Source organism: Gopherus flavomarginatus, chromosome 3 (assembly GCF_025201925.1).
Source record: "Gopherus flavomarginatus isolate rGopFla2 chromosome 3, rGopFla2.mat.asm, whole genome shotgun sequence".
NCBI lineage: Eukaryota > Metazoa > Chordata > Testudines > Testudinidae > Gopherus > Gopherus flavomarginatus.
In genome coordinates, this window is record NC_066619.1 from 10920211 (window position 1) to 10931102 (window position 10892).

The following is a 10892-nucleotide window of genomic DNA, read 5'->3' on the forward strand; positions in this document are numbered from 1 at the left end:
TTGCTTAAGGAAACTAGTAATACAATGATTACAATCAATACTGGGATTTTTTGGGTGCCACATTTTATGGCCAGATTGTAAAGTGTCTATTACTTATTATTATTACTTATTTGCATTATCATTGTTCCTAGGAACCACAATCAGGGACCAGAACCCCATTGTGCTAGGCACAGTAAAAACACAGAACAAGTGACCCAAGAGAGTTTACAGTCTCAGTATACATACTGCTGAATGTTTACTCCCTCAGGTAGTCTCAGTGGTTTCAGCAGGACTACTCATATGCATAACTGCTTGCCAGTATGAGTAAGAGCCTCCCAATAACACCTCCTTTGGTAGTAATTTAGAGCCAGACTGTGTCTTGAAGGCAGTGACCTACACTGGAAAAGGGTGGAGATATCCAGGTAAAATCCCTCTAGGAAGTCTGGGGAGAAGAGGGGAAATGTGCACTCTGCATTGTCTTTAAGGGAGATGTGGTGGCTTCCTTGTCTGCACTGGAGTTGTTTCTGCTTCCAGCCCCTCTCCGATCGGATGGCTTATTCCCTCCCAGGGGGCACTAGGAAGGGGCAATCTCTGGGCTTGCCCCACAGCTCATTACACAATAGCCAGGCAGAATCTAATCCCTAACTGGCACTACACAGGTCTTCTCAACCTGTTACATTTCAGACAGCAAAAACAGCTCAGTGCTGCTCCGCTGTCATGGGACTCACCTTCCGAGGAATCTTTTCCACTGTGCAGTAGCCACTCAACTTGAACTGACATTATACAGCCCTCATCATTACTATCGATGTCAGGAGTTACAAGAGCCGCCACAGCAGCAGGGGGCATCGGTGGCATCTCCACGATGAAACACCTTTGTGTTTATTTTTTGAAGTGTCACTCCCTACATCCTCGTCGTGCCTCAGCCTCTGCCAGTTGGTAATGACTATATCCCAGAGCTGTCACAGAAAACATTTCCCAAATACTCTGTTGAAAGGATGGCAGCTTAAATACTCCCTGAGGTTATGTTCAAGGTGGGCCGGGCTCGTGACACTGAGTAATATTGCTTGCAGCAATGGCCCACTTTGCACCAAGTACTGGAGACAATATTTATGTACAATATCTCCTAGGTCTAAGTAAGTCACACTTCAGAGGAGAAATGGCTGGAATTCTTTGAAAAAGCAAAAGAAAAAATAACACCACAGGAAGCAGATGGTTGGTGATTATGCTGCCCTACCTTGTTTGTCTTCATTCCCAGCCTGTGCTTGCTGTGGCGTGGGTCTAAGGATTTCTACTTTTGATGCACCTCCTTATGTGTTTGTTCTTTTTCCTGATCAGCTTGTGACCCTAAGAGGTCCTCAATAAGACTTCACTGTCCTATAACAACAACTTCTATCACGTCTCACAAACTCACTTCACCTATCACATTGCTCTTATGGCATTTATCCATAAAGCATGTTGTGTAAGGTATTGTATGAAAACTTATAACATACTGGTCATTAATATTATTGTGAAATATATGTATTACCACGATAGGAGAAATTATGGATACTTACTGATATTATGCTTTAAATTCTGCATGGAATTCTCCATGGAAGTTTGGACAAATGACCAGGGAGGAGTATAAAAATATTGCTCAGTCATGCAGTAGTGAAATCAGGAAGGCCAAATCACACTTGGAGTTGTAACTAGCAAGGGATGTTAACTAGCAAGGGATGGTAAGAGTAACAAGAAGGGTTTCTACAGGTATGTTAGCAACAAGGTGGTGGTCAGGGAAAGTGTGGGCCACTTACTGAATGAGGGAGGCAACCTCGTGACAGAGGATGTGGAAAAAGCTAATGCACTCAATGCTTTTTTTGCCTCTGTCTTTACGAACAAGGTCAGCTCCCAGAATACTGTACTGGGCAGCACAGCATGGGGAAGAGGTGATCAGCCCTCCGTGGAGAAAGAAGTGGTTCAGGACTATTTAGAAAAGCTGGATGAGCACAAGTCCATGGGGCCTGATTCACTGCATCGGAGGGTGCTAAAGGAGTTAGTGGATGTGATTGTAGAGCCATTGGCCATCATCTTTGGAAACTCATGGTGATCGGGGGAGGTCCTGAATGACTGGAAAAAGGCTAATGTAATACCCATCTTTAAAAAAGGGAAGAAAGAGGATCTGGGGAACTACAGGCCCATCAGCCTCACCTCAGTCCCTGGAAAAATCATGGAGCAAGTCCTCAAGAAATAAATTTTGAAGTACTTAGAGGAGAGGAAAGTGATCAGGAACAGTCAGCATGGATTCACCAAGGGTAAGTCATGCCTGACTAACTTAATTGATTCTATGATAAGATAACTGAGTCTGTGGATGAGGGGAAAGCAGTGGACGTGTTATTCCTTGACTTTAGCAAAGCTTTTGATATGGTCTTCCACAGTATTCTTGCCAGGAAGTTAAAAATGTTTGGGCTGGATGAATGGACTATAAGGTGGATAGAAAGCTGGCTAGATCATTGGGCTCAACGGGTAGTGATCAATGGCTCCATGTCTAGCTGGCAGCTGGTATCAAGCGGAGTGCCCCAAGGGTCGGTCCTGGGGCCGGTTTTGTTCAATATCTTCATCAATGATTTGAAGGATGGCGTGGATTTCCGTCTCAGCAAGTTTGCAGATGACACTAAACTGGAAGGAATGGTAGATACACTGGAGGGTAGGGATAGGATACAGGAGGACCTAAACAAATTAGAGGATTGAGCCAAAATAAATCTGATGAGGTTCAACCAGGACAAGTGCAGAGTCCTGCATTTAGGATGAAATAATCCCATTCATTGTTACAGACTAGGGACTGAGTGGCTAGGCAGCCGTTCTGCAGAAAAGGACCTAGGAGTTTACAGTGGACAAGAAGCTGGATATGAGTCAGCAGTGTGCCCTTGTTGTCAAGAAGGCTAACGGCATTTTGGGCTGTATAAGTAGGAGCATTGCCAGCAGATCGAGGGACGTGATCATTCCCCTCTATTCGACACTGGTGAGGCCTCATCTGGAGTACTGTGTCCAGTTCTGCCCTCCTCCACTACAGAAGGGATGTGGACATATTGGAGAGAGTCCAGCAGAGGGCATCAGAAATGATTAGGGGGCTGGAGCACATGACTTATGAGGAGAGGCTGAGGGATCTGGGATTATTTAGTCTGCAGAAGAGGAGAATGAGGGGGGATTTGATAGCTGCTTTCAACTACCTGAAAGGAGGTTCCAAAGAGGATGTTTCTAGACTGTTCTCAGTAATAGCAGATGACAGAACAAGGAGCAATGGTCTCAAGTTGCATGTGGGGGAGGTTTCGGTTGGATATTAGGAAAAACTTTTTCACTAGGAGGGTGGTGAGGCACTTTTCACTAGGGAGGTGATGGAATCTCCTTTCTTGGAGGTTTTTAAGGTCAGGCTTGACAAAACCCTGGCTGAGATGATTTTAGTTGGGGATTTCTCCTTTCTTTGAGCAGGGGGTTGGACTAGATGACCCTGATATTCTATGATTATATGAAATTCTGTAACCAAACAAAAGGAAAAACAGATTTTCTTTCAGACAGGAGGGGAGGTATTTATCTCCCTGTCTATAATGTAAATTAAGCAGACTTAGCAAAACACATTGGAGGTTATATTTGCATAGTGGCAAAAAGAAAAGCAAATTAACAAAAGAACAACATAACAAAGCATCTGCACTATGAAGAATAAACAGTGGAGGTGAGGAACTCTGTCTAGTTATATGCTTCAAAAGATCATAGAATCAGAGAGTTAAAGAGGACCACAAGGGTCATCTAATCTAACTCCCTGCCAAGATGCAGAATTTGTTATATCTCAACCATCCAAGACAGATGGCTCCAGCCTCTTTTTGAAAACATCCAGTGAAGGAGCTTCCCCAGCCTCCTTACAGGACAACCTCTGTTTGATTGTCCTACATTTCAAAGATGCACTGGACTAGAAGAAGAGGAGGAAATGACTTAGAGTTTATCCATTTACTGAGGAAACCCCTTGTAGGATGTAGGGGAATAAGGAAAATCGAGATCATGGTATGACTGAATACCAGCTGTATAGAAAGATTTTAGATGAGAATCTGTTTTAAATAAGATTAACTTGCTAGAATTAAGTTTTAGTCTTGTAGAAACAAGGTTGGGGTTTTTTTTTTTGGTTTGTTTTTTATGTAACCATTTCTATCTTTGCTTAATATCACTTAAATCTGTTTTTTTATGAATGAACTTATTCTTGATTTTACTATAAGTTCTTCTCAGTGTTGTAATGCTAAAGTGTGAATCCTCTGCTGATCGAACTGACTGGTGTGCATAATGTCTCTTTGGACACAGCAATCTGGGCAATTTCTCTGAGCCTCCAGCAATGGGCTGGATACTGCAGAGAAACGCTCTTCCGAGTGAGATGAGGGACTAGAGTGCCTGAAGTGTTACCTGCAAGGAAAAGTAAAAGCTGGCAGAGCTTTGGAAGAGCTTGGTTGGTTGGCTAACAGACTGGGGTGACATTCTGTCAGCTAGTTTAGCTCCAGCAAATCTCTCCTTTGCTAAGACAGAGGGGTGACAAGGTCACCTATAATTCTGGGCTGCCTTAGAAAGCATCACAGTCCTATTAGGAAGTGAGCTTTGAATTGCTGTTGTTTTTTTTTAAACCCTCACATTGAGTAAGGTAAAGTTTCTGAGGAGGCCATGGAAATGTACTTTAGGTAAGAATATCTTAGCCCAATATACTGTGCTTTTTATACAGAAAACATCCACCTGCTTCAGAGCTCAAGCAAGGAGATTGGACATTTTAGGGTAATGGACTGCAGAGACTTCTCTAAACAGCTGGTTCAAATCCAACTGAGGTAACCGAAAAATGTTGTCAGATGGAGGCCTGCATGAAGGTGTCAGCCCAGTTTCTCACAACAAAAAACAACTCTGTGACTGGTAGCAATTGACTCTGTTTTTGACAGCCGTAGCAGAATGGTCAATGACCCATGGGGCGGTGGAGACTAAGTTACCTTCTCACCTCTCGGGGAACAGGTGCAGTGGTTGTGGGAATTTGCAAGACTGCTGCCTGCACTATTTCTGTTTGGAGGATAAGCAGATGGCTTTGTGTTGCAGATCCGTTAACCCACCTCTTATCTGGGTGAATGAGATCACCAGCACTTGGCCCTGGAGTGGAAGTTAGTAGTGAGAGGTTAACTGCAGAAGCCCATTTCAGCGGTAGACTCCAGTGAGGAGAGTGAGAGGATGTTTGGTGCTGGCTTAGGGAGGTCATTCCAGGCACAAGGGGCAGCATGACAAAAGGCCGAGGCCGTAATTCCATTCCAAATTACACTGTTTTAAATAGAATAACTCCTTTGAAGTCAATAGAGTTACACCAGTAGAAAGGCAAAGAGAATAAGGCACAGGAGATTTGAATGCGAGTCAGAAATGAAGGGGGCAATAAGAGGAAAGGAATGGGAGAAAGCAGGGGAAAAGAAAATGGGATAGAAGGATTCACACATGGACAGAGCTGAGCAGTCCCTTGAAGACCAGAACAAGGAGACAAATTCTGCAATCGGTTTAACTGATGAAAGGCTCCAGGCCTGCAAGTGTTCACATATATGTTTATGCACTTTCCTATGGGTCATTGGGAGCTCTGTCATCAGTCCGACAGTTGTGATGAAAGTTTATCAGTGGAGACAGAGATGAACTTGTTACTGGCCACTTGAAATCCAATCAGGAGCCTCTCATGGAAACGTGCTTCAAAGGAGTTGGTGCAATTGATGTAGATTGGGAGCCAAAACTGCCTGCAGAACTGAACTAGCTCTGCTCTGAAAACAAGAAGGGGCTCTGAGAGGGATAGCTCAGTGGTTTGAGCATTGGCCTGCTAAACCCAGGGTTGTGAGCTCAATCCTTGAGGAGGCCATTTATGGATTTGGAGATTGGTCCTGCTTTGAGCAGGGGGTTGGACTAGATGATCTCCTGAGGTCCCTTCCAATCCTAATAATCTATGATAATTGCACATATATGAACAGTGAATAGTTCCACTCAGTGCAATGAGACTACCACATACACTTAACAGGCTCATGTGCATAAAGGTGAGTACTTGTGTAAGTATTTGCATTATAGGGTCTTCTATTTGGAGTATTTGCACCTGCTTCAGTGCACTTACTCTGGTGGTGTGCTAGTGTGCTTAAGAGCAGAATTTGGCCAGGGAGGTTGAGCTTGAGGTGGAAAGAGAATAGGGTGATCAGATAGCAGGGGTGAGGGGTGTCTATTTGTGTATATAAGATAAGATATAAGATAAAGTCCCTAATATCCAGACATCTGATTACCCTAAAGGAGAAGAAAGTCAGCAAAGATGCAGATTTGGGCAGAGGAATGACAGGACAATTATTTTAGCTGAAGCATTTTGGAAAGGGGAGAGAGGTAGGGAAGGGTTGTAATAATCCAGATGAATGAGGCACTAAAAGAACAAACCCTGGCAATTTTGCATTGAAGTCATTTCTGGAGAGATTTCCAGGCCTGTTCTGCACACACAAAAATTCAAGTAAAATAAGGATAAGCAGCCAGACTTTTGGGTGCTTAACCAAGCATAACTATTCACCTACCATTACTGAGACTGTATCATCATGATGTTGCTCATGTTTATTTAACTATGAGGCTTATCAGTACAATAATAGCTCCCTTTTGGCTATCAGGTTTGGAGGCACTTATGTTCCTCCAGTGGCTTGGATTTACAGCTTTACCCTAAGCTTGCTGTCTATCAGGGGCCTCCCGGAAAAAAAATACAGAACTCATTCCAGGCTCCAGCAAGTGATCTTGCTGAACTGAGCCTGAATCACAGGTAAGCGACTCATTACCGCTTTAATTTTAAGATGTGCAAATGTTTAGTTCCTAGAATTCCCACCTATCTAAGAAAATGGAGCCCTTTACTTTCCTCCATACAAATTTAAGGTTAATAAAGTCAATGTGTTTGCTTTCTCTGCTATGTGAACACAATTATTTGAATTTCTTGTGTGTATTTTTCTCCCCAGCAGGGCCAGCACTACCATTTAGGCAGCCTAGGCAATTGCCTAGGGCGCCAGAATAATTGGTGGGCTCTGTTTTGCCGGAGGGGGTGGCAGGCGGCTCTGGTGGAGCTGCCGCAGTGGTGCCTGCGGAGGGACTGCTGGTCCCAGTGGACCTGCCGCAGTCGTGCCTGCAGACGGTCGGCTGCTTGCGCGGCTCCGGTGGACCTCCCGCAGGCACCACTGCGGCAGCTCCACCGGAGCCACGGAGCGCCGGACCCTCCGCAGGCACCACTTCAGCAGCTCCACCGGAGCCTCAGGACCAGCGCACGGGGCAGCGAAATTGCTGTCTGCCTAGGGCTCTCAAACCCCTAGCACTGGTCCTGCTCCTCAGTTACTTTTTACTTCGCCTCCAAATACTTCCACACCAGTTCTGTGAGTATCTCTTACATAAGTCCCAGCACTGATCTCCCCTTTTTCCAAACATTTCCCCATACAATTTTAAGATGACATTGCTGAGGACAGTGCTCATGCACGTCCACACATTCCCATGCAGAGGAACATGACTGTATGTGTTCCACATTTTAACTGCATGCTTGGCTCCCTTGAGATAAATTTTGCACAAGCGCATTCATTTAAAAAAGAATGATCATTTGAGCCACTGCAAAAAAATATTAATAATTGCAGAACACAGGTGTTTTCATGTAATTTAGAGGAGATCAGATCCACTTATTCTTCAGAGACAGAAGTTTGTTAAAAATAGAAACAAAAAATTATCTGGGCCATTGCACCTTAAAAATAGTGGGAAAGAAACATTGTGAAATTTATTCTCATGGTCTTTTGTGTTCTTCAAGATTGAACGTGAGGTTTTTTTTCCTGGAATGAGCTGCAAATGAAGGGTCTGAGTATGATTCAGTTATAAAGAAAAAAAATCAGACAATAATCAGGGAATGAGAAATAGAATTACAGGTGCAGATTATTATTGTGGCACTGCATTTTAACTGCTAACCATTTTATTCCTGTATATTCTATCAGAGGGATAAGCATTTGGCTTGCAGAACCACTGACACTTTCAAGGTCTTTGCATTCATTAGAATTTTATATAGTAGTTTTTTACCTCTTTTATTCCACCCAACACACTAAAGATGAAATGATTATATTGAAATGTTGCCTAGTAAAATAAAACACTAGGCAACATGGTACTTAAGTTTTATTGATAATCTCTTTTTCCTTTAAAATTAATTCATCCCATACCTCCTCTTCCACATGATAACCTACTCAGAGAAAATTTCCATCATTACAAAGACATCCTTTTGAATAAAGGCCGGAACATAAGTCACATCAAGATCATAGGTCAAATCTGCGATCTTATTGGAAATCTAAGGAAAAGAATCATTTGAATGGCATATGGTACAAACCTCAACTCCTAATAGCCTAGAAAGAGTTTTAGTCTAAAGGAAGAAGCACTCAGAGTGACCAAACCACTGTCAAGTTGAGGTCAAAAGTCAGTTTAGAGGCCTTATTACCTTTGCAATAATGTGCAGTAAAGACTGCTAAGTCTATGGCACTCAGGTCTACATGGTTTTCTGTGATCTAAAAGGAGTTCATGCATTGTTATAGATTAACAGAATAACTGAATATCCCTGAATTATAATCATAAAAAGGCAGTGGGTACTCCATAATTACGACTGTTATTTTATTTCCTTAACCAACCGAGTCTTCTCTTAACCTTAGACAAGCAAAAAAATATCAGCCTCAAATCTGGTAGGCAAGGTCTGCAGCTGCGTTAGGATTTTTCTGCCATACTGGAAGTCAATCAGGCAAGAGATTGCCGTTTTATGACACCAAAGAGAGAGCTCATCAGAGACCAATGTGCTACTCTGGTGTTAATATTTAACTGGTTAATAGCTTTAAAAATGATAGTTAATTGCTCAGTCTGGTTCTGTGCCTTAGCTCCTGACTAGATCAATCTTGCAAATTGTTTTATCTTTTTTTTTACTTATTTTTTCCCATGCAATAGTGAATAAATGTTATAAATTTAGCAACTGTGACAAAGGTCTTAGGGAGTTTACCTGGGTTTGTCTGAAGGCCCAACCACCTGATCTGAAAAAGATAGATTATGTTTGAATGCAAACTAGAGCTGGTTGTTATTTTTTGAAATTGCAATGAAATCTGAGGGAAAAAATAGGAAAAATGGTGACTTTTCTATGGGAAAAAAGTCCCCACATTTTTCATCAACTAGAGACCTGGTCAACTTTTTCAAATCTCTAAATTTTGCAAGTTAAAAAAAAAAGTATATGGGGGAGAATTAAAAAACAACAGCTGCTCATGCTATTTTTACTCCTTTTTTCAACCAGCTTGAGATTGCGCAATGCAGAGGCCAGGCACACCTACTGCCGTGCTCATCACTGGGTGTGGGCACTGCTCTTTAATAGCACCAATTATACAAAAGTCCTTTGGAATTTAATAGCAATGAACCCAATAAAGTTCAATGGAAATTTAATGGAAGTCCTATCCAATGAACAGGTTTTTTGGTAACCATCTTATAAAATTGTACAGAAGGCATATATTTCGTTCCTAAAGTCTATAAGATGATTAAAACCATAGAATCTTCATAATTTCCTATTAAATTCATTAGGCGATTCCTATAAGTGGACGTCTTTGATAAGTAGGGCCCTACCAAATTCACGGTCGTGAAAAACACATCATGAACTGTGAAATCTGGTCTCTCCCATGAAATCTAATCTTTTGTGTACTTTTACCCTATACTGCACAGATTTCATGAAGAAGACCAGCATTTCACAAACTGGGAGTCCCATCCCAAAAGAGGGTTGCGGGGGGTTGAAAGGTTATTGTAGGGAGATCATGGTATTGCCACCCTTACTTCTGCGCTGCCTTCAGAGCTGTGTAGCTGGAAAGCAGCAGCTGTTGGGTGGGTGCCCAGCCCTGAAGGCAGGGCCCTGCCTGTAGCAGTGCAGAAGTAAGGTTGGCAATACTATACCATGCCGTCCTTTCTTCTTTGCTGCTGCTGCTGGTGGCTCTGCCTTCAGGGCTGGGCTCCCAGCCAGCAGCCACCGCTCTCCAGCTACCCAGCTCTGAAGGCAGCACCGCCACCAGGAGCAGCGCAGAAGTAAGGGTAGCAATACTGCAACCCCCTCCTACAATAACTTTTTGACCACTCACCCCCCCCAAAACACACACACACATACACACACACAATCTCCTTTTGGGTCAGGACCCCTACAGTTGCAACACTGTGAAATTTCAGATTTAAATATCTGAAATCATGAAACTTACAATTTTTAAATTCCTATGACCATTATATTGACAAAAATGAACCCTGCATTTGGTAGGACCCTATTGATAAGCAAGTCTGATCAGTGTACAAAGCATGGAACTTTATTCTCCATTGCACCCACTTTGACAATAGGTTGAGTGCACCTGGATTTGTGGGGAGGCGGGCGAGAGGGTTAACAAAGTCTTTTATTAAACCATGCTTTTTAGTTTTTGGCAATCATCTATGAACTGGGCAGGCTAGCACTGTCACATTGCAAGCTTGACCAATGTGTTCTGACAGACATGGAATCTATTGACCAATTGTGCATTTATCTTTGGTGGTATGAACACACTTCCCCCTAACTCCCTTGGGATGACTCATAACTTTTGTGTCCACAGCTTCATAGAGTTGTGGAAGAGACACTCCAGCTAAAAAACAGTGTCATGACTGATAATCTCACATTTCTAATGGGCAATCAATCATTTACTGTGTGTATTGTGCTTTGAATATATAAAGAGCTATACAATTGCAAAGAATTATTTGCCTTCAGAACATTTTTTCAGGTGGATAGAATAGAGTTTCTGCTCTTTTGGGATGTCATTGTCTTTGTCAGAAATGACATACTATCAAAAATCTGGCACTGTACTAATGATTCAAGTAGACTGTGTGGCTGT